At 50.9% G+C, this 16,588-nt stretch overlaps 1 pseudogene across 1 annotated transcript; it reads right to left on the bottom strand.

Annotated features, from left to right (window-relative positions):
- Positions 1 to 328: 328 nt before the first annotated feature.
- Positions 329 to 11,484, bottom strand: LOC144256070 (serine/threonine/tyrosine-interacting-like protein 2; annotated as a pseudogene). Its single transcript, XR_013344033.1, has 5 exons — positions 11,422 to 11,484; positions 10,710 to 10,796; positions 8,399 to 8,619; positions 6,531 to 6,849; positions 329 to 2,370 (listed from the first exon to the last, which is right to left on the bottom strand). The product of XR_013344033.1 is annotated as a serine/threonine/tyrosine-interacting-like protein 2 (transcript).
- Positions 11,485 to 16,588: the final 5,104 nt, after the last annotated feature.

The raw sequence follows: 16,588 nt of genomic DNA, 5'->3' as shown, positions 1-16,588 counted from the left end.
GAGCATATTTTAAGGCAAAAGTTCAGGTGAATCAATAGTTTTTTTTGTGAATTGAATAAACATTATTATTACATAATGGGCATTATAGTCTTCCATCAGTTAAGAAACTGAAATCTGTTTTTTTAAATCTTTTTGATATGTGGAAAACAAAAATGGGAGTACAATATCTCCCCTTATCTGCAGTTCACTTTCTGTAATTTCAGTTACCCATATAGTTAAATGTAGTCAAAAATGTTAAATGGAAAATTTCAGAAAGAAACAATTCACAACTTTGGTATATTTTAATATACATAATATATTATTATTATAATAATTATACTCATGATTGTTAATTTCTTATTGTGCCTAAATTTAAATTAAATTTAATCATAGGTATGTATGAACAGGAAAAAAAAAAAACAACAACTACTAGGAGGCGTGTTTCAGGCTTTTGGGAGTTACTGCAGGAAGAGAGTCGGAAGCTCCTGATGGCGCTGTCTGTGTCCCCATCCAGATCACTGGCACCATCATCCTATTCCTTGACCTTCTTCTTCTTGAACAGGGAGCTGCGTTTGTTGTCGGAGGCCAGCTTCTCCATTTTGTACTCGGACATCTTCTCCCTCAGCTCCATCTGCATCTCCCTCTCCTTGCAGCCGAGATCCTTTAGGTCCACATTGTCAGCAAAGAGGCTGTAGATGGGCTTGCTGGTCCCCCTCACCCTGCTCCCAGCCCTTTCGGCCCTGGAGCTCAGTGAGGTGCTGGAGGACAGCACGGACTGGGAATCGGAGCTGGACCTTGCCTGGCTCTGACCCAGCAAGCGGTCACCCAGAAGGGAGCTGCTCTGTCCACTGAGCATGGGGACTTGGTCGTCCCCCAGGCAGCTGGTGGCTGGCCCTGCCCTCATGCTTGTCACGGATGGCGAGTGAGACAGCAGCAGCATTTCACCCTGCTTCTGAGCCAGGGTCTCACTGACCACGCTGGCAATCCAATTATGGATGCTGGCGATGGAAATGGTGTCTCCAGGCCTCACTGGCAGGCTGGGCAGGGGGGTGCTGGGGTTGGCGGCCGAGCATCCCCCAATGCTGCTGGCGGCCTGGGACAGGTGGGAGTGGTGGCTCTGGGTGCTCAGTACTGACCCTGTGTCCCCATTAGCACTGACGGAGCAGGCTGCAGAGCAGAAGGTGGACAGGGGATGCTCCCGCTGGCCACGGAGCCGTCCAATCCCATCTGGCCGTGGACTGGCTCTCCTTTAGCGTCTGCCGACTCCTCTCCAGCCTCCGCTGTCTCTTTTTAGCCAGGACGACGTCCTCCGCCTTGCCCAGCTCCATCACCTCCTCCTTGTTCTCGCTGCCCACCTTCTTCTGGTGCCTCAGCTTCCAGGCCTGGTAGGTCCTCAGGTTGACGTCCTGGGGTTCCTCTACCCGGGGGTATCCTCAGGGCCCTGCGACTCACCGCTGCCCTCTCCTGCCCCTAGGTCTTTCTTGTGAAATCCAAACTGGATTCTCTTGATCTTCCACCTCTCTAGGGCAGTGAGCTTGTCCTTGTTCCTGCTGCAGAAGTTGTAGAAGGAGCAGGCCTCGGAGCACACACTCTGCTGGTCATCCTCAGGCACCGTGCTCCCGGCCTCTGAGCGCATGTCCTCCTCCTCCCTCCTACTCCTGGAGCAGAACTCCCGCGCGGCCTCCCTCTCCATCTCCAGCAGCCTCTCATTCCACAGGTCCCACTTGCTCTCGGTGGACACCGAGTCCGAGCAACACCAGGTGCCTGGGCTGGGGCCGCCGAGCTCCAGCTGCCGCAGGACGCGAGCCTCCTGGCTGAGCGTGCTCTCGCTCTCGGAGACCTGCTCCGCGCCCTCCTGCGCCTCCGCGCGGATTTGCCCTCCTCCTCCTCGACCTCCTTGTCCTCCTCCAGGGCCCACCGCTGGTGGCCCTGGGTGTGGTACCTCTCGTTCCGGCTCTGCCACTCCTGGAGGATCCTCTCCACACCCTGGTCCTCGAGCTCCTGCTCCTGGCTGGCCTGGCGCGAAGAGGCCGGCCCTGGACACTGTCCACCCCTGGCCGCGCTGCCCGCCGAGAGGCCCTGGCCCTTCTTCCACTCCTCATACAGCTTCTTCTCCTCCTCCTCCTCGTCAATGAGGGTGAGGGGCTCGGAGGCCTGGCTGGCCTTCCCCAGGGAGCAGCCGCTGAGGTGGCTGGTGGCCTCGTCCTCCTCCTCCACTGTCAGCTGCGCTTGCGCCCCGAGGGTGCCCCGGAACTCCTGGCTCTCGCCGGCTCCCTCTGGGCTGCAGTCCTCCTCTCTCTCCTCCATCAACTGCTCGTTGAGCTCCCACAGCTGCTTCAGGAAGCCGTCGTTGGGATAGATGGCCCGCTTCCTGTGCACGGTCATCAAGGCCTCCAGAGACGTGATGCCACCGTGGCGGCTGCCGGGTCCTGCTTCTCTGAAGTGCTGTTCGGGGTGCTGGACCCAGTGCTTGGAGCTGGTGTTCATCATCGCCTGAGTCCCCGAATCAGAGCAGATCCCAGGGCGGAAGAGCACCCCCAGTCATTCAGAGCTTGGGATTGCCCTGTACAGTGTCCTCATGCTGGCTGGCCACCACCAGCCTCTGCAGGATGCTTCCTGCGATTTGGAACTCACTGGCTCACGGAGACAGGTGGACATGGCCCCCTTCATGTGGGATCACTCGAGTCTTAGAAGTTCTTTCCTATCTAGGGCAAAGCATAACAGTGCAACAGCAGTCAGAGCTCCTATTCTGACATTCTGGATTCAAGAATGAATACGTCCATATGATCCTGACCTATGTGCAAAATTCCTCGAGAGGATCACTATCATATTCTTCCCTAAGGATTTTTTTTTCTGGCTATTATGTGTCTTTCAATCAATATTCAAACTTTCTTTTTCATATTTCCATGCTATTCTAGACACTCTCCTCCAGGTTAAGAGTTAAACTTATCAGTTGCTCACTGAGGAGTTTGGGTCTAGGATGGAGCCAAACATGTCATGTTTGACTGAATGGCATACAGTAGGTGGAACCCTCACCACTCTGGCTTTAAGAACATAGCCTTCGTTCATGCATTCTGCATCAGTCAGCTGTCCATTACTATAATGAAATACCTGAGGCAGGCTACTTTACAAAGAAAAATAGTTTATTTGGGCTTATGGTTCTGTAAGTGCGACATCCAGGAGCCTCATCTGGTGATGGCCCTCCTGCTGGCAGAGTCCCAAGGCAGTGCAGAGCCTTACAGGATAAGAGGCAGGGAGCATGCATATGTGTCTGCCTTCATCTTACCCCCTTCTTCAAATGTTTCCAAGATTCAATCATGAGGCTCCACCCTAATGCCTGCATCCAAACCTCATCCTTCCCAAAGGTCTCTGAACACCATACTCTGATTAAGTTCCCACCCTCTTAACAATTCACAATGGGATTAAATTCCAATATGGGAAATGGGGGGCGACACTCAGACTAACCTGAACCACAGCACCACGTGCCTGGGCCTGTGGTCTGTGTGGGTGGGCATGTCACACAATGGGCTCAAGTCGTCTTCTATATCAACCGAAATCTATAAAACTTAAAAAAATTCCAAGTCTGTCTTCCTTATCTCATGGCATCTCACAGATTCCTTCCAGTACTGAGGCAGCTGTGACCTGCTCATAAGTCTGTGGGGCTAGTCCAGTCGTGACCCTGCCATTCAGCACGTCAGTCATCTTCCCCCTCCCTTGTGCTTCCCCTCTGCCCTGAACGGGACGGCCTTGGCGTCTACACCGCCCCTCTAGTGCTGGCTTATAGTGCAGACCAGACCCCTGGAGTCCTTCTTCCTGGCCGTCACCGTCTGTCTTCCCACAGTCTTGTGGGACCTTTAGCATCGGCTGAGAGCCCTGATTAGATGAGATGGGAGGCGAGTCTCCTTATTCTGTCTCCCTGCCAGCCAAGGCCATGCCTTTGTCACACAAGAGGTCAGGGATGAGATGGGCCCTGAGGCTCATCGATGTTGCAGGTACTGTTGCCAAGATCCAGTACCCACTGGGGGACACAGGACAGCAGAGTTCAGGGGTTCAGGCCACTGCTTACTATGGGCTGCCTGCCCCTCCCACTCCAGCCCAGGGCTCCACGGTCCCTCCCCGGGCCATCTGGTAGGACCAAGGCCTCACCTTGGACTTGCCAACGCATTCCAGCACGTGACCACCCAGCCCTCCTCATAAGGGCATCAGATCCCACTGAGACGAGGCTGCAGGTTCCGTGTGTCTCTGGGTCTACTGTACCCTGGGGTCCCTCCGAGGAGCCGGGGTGGCCTGAGGGACTGCTAGTGGGTAGAAGCCCATGGCGATGGGCAGAGGCAGGTGATTGGCTAATGCCAAGCCTGTGTTTGCCATCCAGGGAAGCGAGGAAGGGTGGGACCAAGAGTGCCCTGCCTGTCCTTGCTCCTGGCCACTCGGTGCCACACTCCTGTGGTCTCTAGATCCTCCTGTGGCCTCCTATTGAAGGCCTCTGCTGCTGTGAAGGGTTTGGGGTGATTTTCTGTTACCAGCAACCAAGGGCATCTTGATTGTTACATCTGGCAAAGTCACCAGACTGCCGGGTCTCAGCTTCCAGGACAGTTAGATGTGGATAATAGCACTGTCCTGAGGGGTCGGGAGTATCCCTTTCCACCCTCCTCCTTGTGAGCAGCTAGTGTCCAAGCATCTAAGAGCAGAGGAAGCCACAGGAAGAAGGCTCTAGGGTAGGAGCATTCACGAGTGGGACCTACTCTACAGGCAGCAGCCAGAGTCAGGGCATGGCCCTCTGTTCCCACTCAAGAGCAAGGCTTGAGGGACAGGAGAGTGTGGGAGGCCAACTTTGCACGTGACTGAGTCACACTCCCTGCTGGGGGCTGAGGCACTCAGTCACAGAAATGTGGCAGAGCTTTCCCCACCCTACTTGGGTTCAAGGGTCGGTGTCTCATGCACGGGTGTGACTTCCTACAGCCCTATGGGTGGAGCTAAGCTCACCTGTTCCTTTGTAATATAACCCCTTGCCCTGTTTAGGATAGAATCTTCCATGGAAGTGCCTTGTGTGTGTCCCCTTCTCTTACTGTGCCCTTGGGTGTGGCCTACCCAGGTGTCAGTCAACCTGATGATAGTGGACATCATTTCAGCCCCCTGAAACCTGACCCCTTGCCTCATTTGAGTAGCTTCTCCTCAATAAAAGGGGTCAGCGCATGCTCTCTCTTGCTCTCTCTCTTCCTGTGGACCCTTAAGTTCAGAGGAGCTGTCACCGCGACCCCAAAGAAAAAGGTATTTGGGTCTCTTGTCTCTTGCACAGCCCGGTCAGCCCAGTTCAACTGGAGTGACCCCTGAGCCTTTTAGTCGTAAGAACAGAAACCTGGCAGGAGAGGCCACCTCGCCGGCAGACTGGGTACACGCCTGCTGACACCAACGTGGGTGTTCGATGTGGGCTGGCCCCTCATGGACACAGCAAGGAGCTTCCTCCCAGAGCCACAGTTCCTGCACCCAATGCAACATCCTCCCTCTGCCTCCCCACAGGCTCTAGTGGTGCCTTGGTGGCCCCCCAAATGAGTTGAAGCCTCTTTTGCTCTGGATGCTGTGGGGACCTGCCACCCACCCTGTGTCTGACGCTCTTGGCTCCCTCTCCACAGGGAGGTTGGCCTTGCTCTCAGGTCCAGTGGAAGGAACAGGTCCCCTCCCACAGACCCTGGACAGATGCCAGCAACCCCAATGTGTCCAAAGGCCCATGTTTTTTAAATTAGGAGATTTTTAAGCATTACGTGTGTGTGCGTGTGTGTATTTATGTCACACACGTGACGTGTGTGCATGTCCCATTAGATGTGACCTATCTCTGATGTTGGTGATGACAGGAAATGCCCTTCCCAGGAATGCCACATGGTTTATTACAATCATGGCATGATATTCAGGCATTCACCAAGAGCTGGGTGTTGTGCTAAATAAACCCTGATACACATTAAACATTTTTATCCCTCATGGCAACTTTATTTTTTTTAAATTTGTTTTAGTATTTATTTTTTATTTGGACACAGCGTCTTAATTTAGGGCCTCGCACGTGCTAGGCAAGTGCTCTCCCGCTGAGGCCCAGCCCAGCCCCTTATGACAACTTTAGAATCAGTTGTTTTGATCTTTGTTCTGTGTTGAAGAAAACTGGAGCTCCCCGGGACAGGGAAACAGCCCAGTCCAGGTGGAAAAAGCAGAACGAATCCTGGACTGAGACCCTGCCCTCTGGCTGCCGTTCTGTGGCCACTGTCCTGGCTCCAGCCTGTCCTCCAGGCTTTACTGTGGCTACTCTCAGATCACTTCCCCTGGGGACCAGGGACTCAGAAGGAACTCCCAGATGGCCTCTCCAAGGAGCCGGTCAGCCCTGGGAGGCATCGCAGGACAGTCCCTGCCTTGTGCTTCTCACCACCCCACACCTCCCACCCTCCCTGTCATCTCTCCTTGTTCAGCTTAAGTGTGTCCATCTGTTGCCTGGGTGCCACCAAGCACCCGCACACGAGAGGCCCCCGGGATTGCTTGTGGGGTCAGTGATCATCCTGTCCTTTCTCCACTTCCTAGAGAACAGCCGTGTTGTCAGATCCCCTCAGATAACCGTGACACCCCCCCTTGCTTCTACCCAGGGGGAGTCCACAGCCCAAGCAGCAGAGCCCCTCACCTCTGTAGGTCAGCAGGGCCTCGAGGAACTCCCCAGCCTTCCGGAAGTGCTGGGAGATGTTCACCTCAGGGAAGTCGTCCACCTCCATGCCCAGGTACTGGATCTCCGGCGCAGTGTAGAATTCAGGGCCAGTGTAGACACCGGTGCCGTGGGCAGCATTCAGGATGTGGGTGATGCCCAGCCTCTTCAGCCGCCCCTTGTTCACAGCCGCGCTCCTGCAGGGAGAGCCGGGCAGGTTGACCACCATTATCAGAGCCTGCCTCTGGGCCTGGAGACCCAGCAGGGTGAGTGCCTCCTCCTCTCCCCAGGAGGTCTGGGGCACACCGTGGACACCTGTGTTTAAAGGGGCCTAACTTGGCTGCTGCACGAGAGAGAGAAGAGAAGGAGCTGGATGGGCAGGGTTGGGGGAATGAGATTGGGGTGCAAGGAATCTTTAGGGTGGTCCAGGGTTCTCTAGTTGCGAATCCCATACCTTGGGAATGCACACTCACCCAAGCACAAAGCTGGCAGACGAGACATTAGGTGTGTTGTGCACGGATGACACACACTGTATTGCCCAAATCCCCTCATATGCATCATCTCATTTTCCCCTTACAGTAAACTCAAAGGCAAAAATTTTAACTCCATTCAAAGATTCTAAAAATGAATAACTGCCCAAGACCATGAAAGAAAAAAAAGATGGAACAAGAACCCGTGTTTCTGAGCTCTTTGTGCTGCAATTGAGTTTGAAGGGCTCAATTTGACAGCCCTGAGCTTAGGCCTGCCTGGGAAGGAGCAGGACAGTGAGCTGGGGTGGCTGGAGATGCCTGGGGACACAAGCCAAGTGTTTCTGGTGGTGAACATGCAGGATTTGGTCCCTGCCCTGGGAACAGTCCCCAGGCACCTGTCACAACAGGAAGGAGTTTCAGACCTCATGTCCCCAGCTATCTCCTACTGCCCCCCCAGGCCCAGGTCCCTCTGTGCTTGTGGACACCTGGGTAATTACATTGGGAGCACATCCATTCAGCAGGCAGTGGATCAGACAAAATCAGTTTCTTATATTAACCTGCTGTTACCAATTATGCACTGGTAAGGCCTGGAGGGATAATACGTGGAATGTGGAACTTGTCTTTTTGTTCTGGAAACCATTCATAAACTTTTAAAAAATAACATTTTTTTTCTGATCACGAGGACAATAAATGTCTTGGGAACTTGTAAAATTCATAATAAACCTAGACAGGAAACTAAAGCCACTTGTAAAACCACTTCCCAGAGACTCCTACTGCTAACTTGTTGATGGAAAAGCGTGCGTGCGAGCGCACACACACACACACACACACACACACACACACACACACACACACCCCTCTACCTATCTGTGAGCATTCAGTATTCTTTTGTAACCCGGTTTCCCGCCCACTGTGTGGCACACACTTTCGTGTGTTGGTGAGCACGCGTGCAGACCAGCACTGTGGACGGCTCCTGCCGTTCTGTCCAATGGCTGTTGTGGATGTCCAGGGATGGTGGACATGTTGTCAGGAGTCTGTGTCAGGAAAGGAGGCCCAAAGGAGGCACCCATGGGGCAAGGCTAGATCAGGGAGCCTGGGCATCTGTTTGCAGGTTTGGGGAGTCTCTCCCCAGGCCAGGCCAGGGCAGGGCACGTGGTCAGGCAGCCTGGGGGCTGGAGCTGCGAGGGCAGTGGGTGAAGCTGAAGGAATATCACCTCTCCCAGGCACTAACAGAGGGGAGACAAAGGTCACCTACCACCACCATGGTCATACTCACTTCTCAGCTATGAAGACGTTGGGCCAGACCTCATCTACCTCATTCCGAGGGGCCTCCTGGCGGTCCAGGACCAGGGCCCGCTGCAGGTCCAGCACGCAGGGGGTGTTGTCATCCATCTTCTCCCTGACATAGTTGTACAGGTCCTCCACCAGCAGCTGCTCAGTGGACTCCAGCATGCCCGGACACTCTGCGATCTGCCCTGAGCCCCTGAGGCTTGAGTTCTACGGGCAGCAGGTGGCATTTGCATTAGGGAGTGAGGACACCGTAGCCTTCCCTGTTCCTTGGAGAACTTGTACTGGCCAGCTCTCTTGGGACTGTGGGCATGAGCTGAATGCCAGAGGATCTGCAGGATGGACTTAGCAAGGCCTCAATGGCCCTCTGCACCAGCTAGACACTGGGGTCAGGGTCAGCTGCAGGTGGGCAAGGGTGATGGGAAGAATCTGGGTTCCCTTACTCTCTCCTTGGTTTCTCTAACGCTGGCTGCTCACAGCTTAGACATGGTCCTTGAGAACAAGGGTCTGTCTGAGTCACACTTAGGAGTCCTATGGTGCTCAGCATGAAGTGGATGCTCCGAGTTATTTTCCAAATGAATGGATCATGTTCTTCCCTAACCTGGTTCGCTCTGCTGGTTGGACTCCCTTACCTGTGGAATGCAAATTACCCTGGGAAAGTAAAGCTTTCAGGAGTCATGGATACAGCACTACCTGAGTGTTCACTTTAACTATTTCAGTTAGTATTTGCTTCCCCGCACCAGAGCCTGAGCACCTGGAGTCCCCAGCCGTCCAGACCCCAGACAGGTGAGTTTACCAATCTCAAACCAGGTTCAGTGTCTCTCTGACACCAGGTCATAAAAGCTCAAATTCCATACCAGCTCAGAGTCTGACTCATCCCTCTGAGCCGACCTTATCTCCTGATAATATACCAGCTCACAAGTTAGCCAACGGGAGAGGGCCAGGGAGCAAGATGCTTTCCTTCCCTAAGGAGGCAGGAAGGAACAGGAGAGAGAAAAGCCTCTCTGGGTAGCCAAATGCACTGACGGAGAGAAGAAGAGAGAGGAGAGGTACGGCCTCCGCGATGGACACGGCCTCTGGCCTGCACCTCCTCCTCCCTGAGGGGCGGCCTCCTGCAGTGGTGGCTGTGGAAGAGGGACAGCCCTTCAGGAAAGTATCTGGCAGGTTTCTGAAGTGGGCTGCTGTTCTAGTGCCTGGGCCCTGGCGGAGGCTTCTGTGTGTCTGAAGTGAGGAGTACCGCCCCTTGCAGTTCCAGCAGGTCCCACTCTAAATGTTCTCTGATCTCTGTTTCAAAAGCAGGAAGGAGGCTGCAATGGCAGAGCTCTGTGTTGTTTAAAAATAGATGAAGCGTTCCTATTTTCCCCACCACTCAGACTTCTCTCCTGGCTCCCTGGGGTCTCCTACAGATATAAAAGTACAAGGAATGAGATCTCTTTCCTCTGCTGCCTGTAGTCGGAGCGCTCTCCCCGGCTCAGTGGAAGACACAGCACTGTTCCTGAGCCTTGGAGCAGCAGTTGTTTTGATCTCCTTCCTTTTCGGTTTACAAACAAATGTCCCGTCCCTCGCCTGGCCCTCCTGCTTTCCCTGGGCCTCTGGTTGGAGAACATGGGATGTGCACTTCCCCCACCTTGGTTACAGTACACCTGCTGCCTGATCAATGTTCCTAATTATTCCTGTAATAATTGGCATCCGAAGAAAGCCAAGGCCACACCCATCTCCTGGCCCTTCGGGGGAGGTGGCCAGCCCAACTCTGCCCTCCTGATCCCTAGTGCTGGTAACATTTTAACCTGCCATCTGATACATTGTCCCTTCTCTTCGATACATTGTTTCTTTCTTTCCTCTGAGTCCTTCAGGCACTAAGGCTGATACAAGTTAGATTTAATGCCCTAGAAAAGGGGAGAGAAGATAAGACCTGGAATAAAAAAGTCATTTCTCTTCTTTTGCTTCAAACTAGACATTGAATGTCCACGGCATTCTGTAAACTTGAAAGTACAGCTTTCAAAGAGGAAAGGAGGTTTCTACAACTCCTCAAGCTGGACTGTAACTCATCAAGGCCTGGAGAGCGGCCCGCGGAGTGGAGCACAGGGCCGAGGTGACCCAGAGGTTAGGAACTCCCACACAGGAAGGAGGAAGAAGGCCCTGCCATGCTGCGTTGTGCAGGGGAAATGCTGAGACTGCCAGATCAAGGTGGAGGCACTGCCCGGGTCCAGGCCCGGCCTGGTGAGGAGCAGAGGGGTTGGGAGGAGGTGGGGCCTCCCAGTGCCTGGGGCAGCCAGCTAGGTCGCCTAGCCAGGGCACACCGGATTCTGGTTCTCCGTGAGGTGTGAGAGCTCCAGTGTCCCCCGGAGCCCTGGTGGGGACCCAAAGGGCCAGGGGTCCAAGAGAACCTGTGGTTAAGGTGGACATAGGTGGTTGGCATGCCCGAGGCCAGGGAAGGGACCATGCCACCAGTGGCAGGAGCCAGATCAAGCCCAAGGGCCAGAGGGTGCTGCTTCAGCAGTGGTGCCTTGTGCTGCCCACCTCCTCCGAGGCATGGGGGCCCAGGAAAGCCAAGGAGTGAAATGAATGATGATCTGTCCAAAAGTGACCGAGAGGAAAAATCCCTCCCACTGGGATGAACGTCCTTGAGTGAAGCACAGTCTGCTGTTGGCTTCAAAAGGCAAAGGCACAGTGTGGACCTCACTCCTGCCCCTTCCTGCCTGCTTCCACGAGCTCCTCAGTTGAAGACCACCAGAAACTTGGAGGATGCAGACATCCCTTGAGGATCCGTTTGGAGCCATTTGGGCTCTCAGGTTTGGTCTCTCCTATAAGCCACCTGCCCACGACCCTTGAAGTCAACCAAAATGGCTCAACAGGAGGCCGGGGGCAGCTTGGGGCTGCCTCCCCACAGCCAAGGAGAACTTCTGACCTCCTCCCTCCCACAGAGTTGACAGTGCCTCTGGCAGCTCTGCCCTCTCACACTGCCCTCCTGAATGGACAGGCGGTGCTGGGGACCCCCCACCCAGGGCCCACCAGGTCACCTTCGCTGATGATCTGTTTGGCCGCCACGGCCAAGGAAAGGTGAATGGGCTCCATGAAGATGCTCTCCGTCTCTGCGTCCGAGACCATCGAGAACCTGAAAGAGGGGGACACGCAGGTGAGGCGACCCCACGCAGTTCTGAGGGAGGCCGCTCTGGGCAGAGGCGCAGCCTGGACCTGGAATGAGCGCCAACGGGGAACCGCGAGCTGCGGAGGAAAGGCGCTGGGCCCAGGAACTGCAGAACACGCACTGCCCACTGCCGTGTCCTGGAGCCTGGCAGAGGTTGCAGCCCTGCTGTGGGGGAGGAGTGCAACCGGGGCTGGGGGACCCACCCTGACACCACCTCGCTCTGTCAGAGTCCAGCGGTTCTTTCCCGTCTTGTCCTTTGCGGTCAATACTGCAGGGTGACCTGTGGTTCCTTACAAGGGTCTGCTGGCTGGTGGGGCGGGGAGGCTGTGGCCATCCCCTCTGTTCCTGGGTTGTCTCCTGGCTCCTGAGGGGGTGGGTAATAATGAAGCCCTGGCACAGGCCAAGTGAAATGCCAAGGATCAGACTGAGCCCATGGGTGCCCTCCAGTAACTTGGAGAAATGTCAAGGCTGTTTTCCAAAAGAACTTCAGTGCAGGTACCAAAAGGGACCCCTGAGGAGCGTGGGGAGAGACAAGGTTAGGACCACCGCGGGTCCCTGCGGACTCTTTCATAGTGGGTTCTGCTTTCTACGTGTTGGATGAGTTTTGGTGTGCGTGTGTGTGTTGGGTTTCTTAATCTTTCCTTTAGGACCAGAGAAGTGGGTAAAATCATTCTGAGTGCCTTCTATGAATGTAATTCCTACAAATCCCCCACAGAGTAGGTTTTACGATTCCCGCTTTACAGATAAAGAAACAGTGGGCAGGTCTTGGGTGAAAACACAGGGCAGTCCTGCTCCATGTCCTGCTGGAATCTCTTCACCACAACACACTGACAGCCTCAGGTCAGAACAGAGAAGTGAGACCACTTGCTCAAAAAGCAACCTGAGCCCCAAGGCCCCATAGAGATGCCGACACAGAAAAGTACTTTAGAATACTTGCTGAGAGTGTGGACGGGCTGATGAGACAAGTTGAGTCTGGATAATTGAACAAAGCCAACTTGGGCTAAGATGAATTAGAATGGAGTTAAATTGAGCTCATCAGCAGAACAGCTGCCTTGAAGTGAGTGTGTGCAACACCAGGGTGCACCCTCGGGAGATGGCTGCGCCTGGCACCTGCAAGGCCAAGGAGAAAGAAAGCACCTTTGCCAGGAGAGAGCAGTAGCCTGCGGTTGTCCACAGGATGCGGCCACACCTGTCCCTGCAGCTGGAGGGACAGCACAACGTGACCTTATCATCCAAAGTAACCAAGACTGCGTGGCACTTGTTTAAAACCCAACACACAGACCAATGGGACAAAATGGAGAGCCTAGAAATAAATCCACACGGATAAATCTGCTGCCAATTGAATCTCAGTAAAGGAGCCAATAAACACATGGGAGAAAGGACAGCCTCTTTAGTGTGAACGGGACTGCTTCCTCAGTCTCTTTCCAGAAAGTTCATATTTTTGGAACATAAAAATGCTATATTTGTATGTTAATTTTGTATCCTGAATCCTCACTGAATGCATTTATCAGTTCTAATAAATAGTTCAGGTGGGGTCTATAGGTTTTTCTAGGTGTAGAATCATGCCACCTGCAGACAGGGTAATTTGACTCCTTCCTACTTGTATTCTTTCATTTCTTGTTCTTGCCTCCTGGCTCTGCTCAGACCTCCAGCACCATGCTGAATCCAAGTCATGGAAGTGGGTGCCCTTGTCTCCTTCCAGGTCTGTAGAAAATGCTCACAGCTTTTCTCTGCTCCAATGGCGATGTGTGGTTTTTTCACATACAGCTTTTGTTCTGTTGAGATTCGGTTCTCCTATGCCTAATTCAGAGTTTTAATCATGAAGAGCTGTTGAATTTTATTAAATGCTTTTCTTCATCTATTGAGAAGAGCATTTGCATTCCGCCCTTCATTCTTTTGCTGCAATGCATTCTATTTATTGATGAGTGCATGTCTGTCCCTCCTGGAATCCCTAGGACACACCACTCTTGACCACGTGCTGTTGGGTTCAACTTGCTGGTGTTTCTGAGCACTTTTGCATCACATTCATCAGAGGTCTGTGGAGTTTGTGGCTGTGGCTGTGTCCTTGTCTGGTCTTGGTATCAGGGTGATGTTGGCCTGGGAAAAATGTGTTTGGAAGAGCTCCTCTCTTTCATATTTTTGCAATCGTTTGGGAAGAACTGGTGTTAGTTCTTTAAAAGTTTGGTAGAACTAAGCAATGAAACCACTCATCTCAGGCTTTTCTTTGTGGGGAGACTTTTCATGACTGAGTCAGTATTATTCCTCATTATTAGTTCTGTTCAGGTTTTCTGTCTTCATGGTTCAATTGGGGTGGTTGTATTTGTCCAGAAATGTACCCATTTCCTCTAGACTTCCCAATTTGTTAATGTACAGGTGCTCACAACAATCCCCGGCCACCCTTGTATTCCTGCACTACCTGATATCACACCTCCTTTCTCATCCCTGGTTTTATTTACTTGGTCTTCTCTCTTCTAGGAGAGTCTAACTAAAGGTTGGGCAATTTTATGTTTTAGACAAACAATTCTTCATTTTGTTACTCTTTTGTATTTTCTATTTATTTATACTCTTTACTCCCTGAAGGCTCAGATGATACTGGCATTTTTTTAATATTTATTTATTTTTTTAGTTCTCGGCGGACACAACATCTTTGTTTGTATGTGGTGCTGAGGATTGAACCCGGGCTGCAGGCAAAACAAGCAAGCTCGCAACAACTTGAGCCCCATCCCCAGCCCAATATTGGCATTTTTAAGTAATCAAGTATTTTTAAATTCAGGCATGAAGTTTTTTTTTTTTTTTTTTTTAAACACCCAATGCTATCACACATTTAGTCTAGTATAAGCGTAAGTTTATATGGACTGGGAAACCAAAGTCCATGTAATTTGCAATATGGCCACATATTTACTTTATGCAGTGATCTAGAACCAAACATACAACATCTCTAAAGTTTGCCTGCAGACTTCTAACTTCCTTAAACTTCTGAAGATTTTACTGCTTTGTCTTCTTACAACCAGTTTGGCTGACAAGAATCCTGAGGTCAATCTGATTATCAACTGCCTTTTTGTAGGCAGTTTACTCCTGTCTCTAATAATTTTCAAGAATCTTCTCCTGAAGATCTTCTTTATCCTGAAAAAGATAAAGCTACAGACAGCAGGTCCTTGTTACGATTTTTCTCTTACTTATGCCACTTGGCTCTCAGCAGGCCCTTTCTACTAGGAATTTCTCAATCTACTTTGTTCCTCAGTGTGAGCTGTACTGACATATGTATTATTTTCAGTTATTTTGGGAGAGGAAAAGTAGACAGTGCTTGTGACTTTTTTCATTTTTGGGGGGTGGGTGGGAAGGTTATTGGGAATTGAACCCAAGGGTGTTCTGCCACTGAAATAAATTCTCCAGACCTTTAAAAATTTTTTATTTTGATACAAGTCTCAAAAGGCTGCTCAGGCTGGACTGGAACTTGTGCTCCTCCTTCTGCAGCCTACTGAGTGGCTGGGATTACAGGAATGCAGCAGCATCCAACTTTAGTACTCTACCTTGAAACCTGTTTCCTGGCTTTGTTTTATCAGCACAAAAGCAAACAGTATGGCTTGATGTACTTTTTCTCTTTCACCTCTCCTGCACAAGCATCCAGGTTTCAATCAGGGAAAAATTCTTAAAATTCTTCAAATGTACTACTACTTCATTTCAAATACATATTTTAACAAGTGCTATTCTTTAAATTCCCCTCTCCTCACTTCGTCTGTTCTGAAACTTTCTCACTCTTTTAATTTTAATCTCTCTCTAAAATTGCTCCAGATCAACCTGGGATTCTGTCCATCACAAATGGGGAATCTTTCTCTGTCCCACTACTCTGACTTCCACATAGCACCTTTCCTGAGCATTCACATACTTTACAACTCACTAAGAATAAAACGACGTGGTTTCAGTACAATGGCAAGGTTTTAGAACATCATTGTTATTTAATTCCAGAACATTACCACCATACTCCAAAGAAACTCTGTATCCAGTCACTCCTCATCACCCCCTGGCAACCACAAATCTAGTCTTCATGTATTTGTCCTTTCTGGAAAATTCCTATGTACACAGAATCATACAGTATGTGGTCATGTGTGTCTGGCTTCTTTCACTTATCATAATGTCTCCAAGGTTCATCCACGTTGTACATGTAGCACTCCATTTTCACAGCTGAATGATGATTCCCTTGTATAAATATACCACATTTTCTTTACCAATCTATCAGTTAATGGGCACTGGGGTCATATCCATTTGGGGGCTATCATGCCCAAAGTTCTGCAGGAAAACATTTTCAGTTCTCCTGGGTATAAACCTAGGAATGGACTTGCTGAATGATATGATTACTGCATGTTTAAATTTTTTGAGGAACTGCCAAATTGGTTTCCATAGCAACAGTATCATTTTTTACATTCCTATCAGCAATATTTGAGGATTCAAATTTCTCCACATTCTTATTTTCCATTTTTTGATGATACCATCTCAGTAGTATCCTTGTAATTTGTGTTAAGCATATTTTAAAATTTTTTCATGGTACATAATAATGCATCATAGTGGGATTTGCACACGTGCATAACATAATTTGGTCAATTTCACTCCCCAGTTCCTCCTCTCCTTCCTCTTCAGATCCCCTTCCTCTACCCAACTCTTCTCCCTTCTACTTTCATGAGATCCCTTTTTATCCTTTTTTCTCTCTACAAATGAAAGAAAACATGGCTAGGGGGCTGAATTATAATGTTAGACCTTCCTTCCTCTTCCTCAGGAAACCCAATTATTATTATGCTTATTTTAATAGTTAAAATGATTCCAAAGCTTGCATATGAAGTTTTTAGAGAAAAAAACACCCTGTTATTAGAAACATACAATCTACTGTTTCTTATTCAAACCTCCGGTATTAGACATGGGGGCGGGGAAAGGGAGTTAGAGGGCAGGATGGTATGTCAGGAGCATGGTATCTGGAATCAGAATGACCTGGTTAGGAACAACATTTCATTTCCTTAACAGGTGTGCAACTTGAGGGAT

Source organism: Urocitellus parryii, chromosome 7, assembly GCF_045843805.1.
Source record: "Urocitellus parryii isolate mUroPar1 chromosome 7, mUroPar1.hap1, whole genome shotgun sequence".
NCBI lineage: Eukaryota > Metazoa > Chordata > Mammalia > Rodentia > Sciuridae > Urocitellus > Urocitellus parryii.
This window is presented reverse-complemented; position numbering and strand designations above follow the sequence as displayed.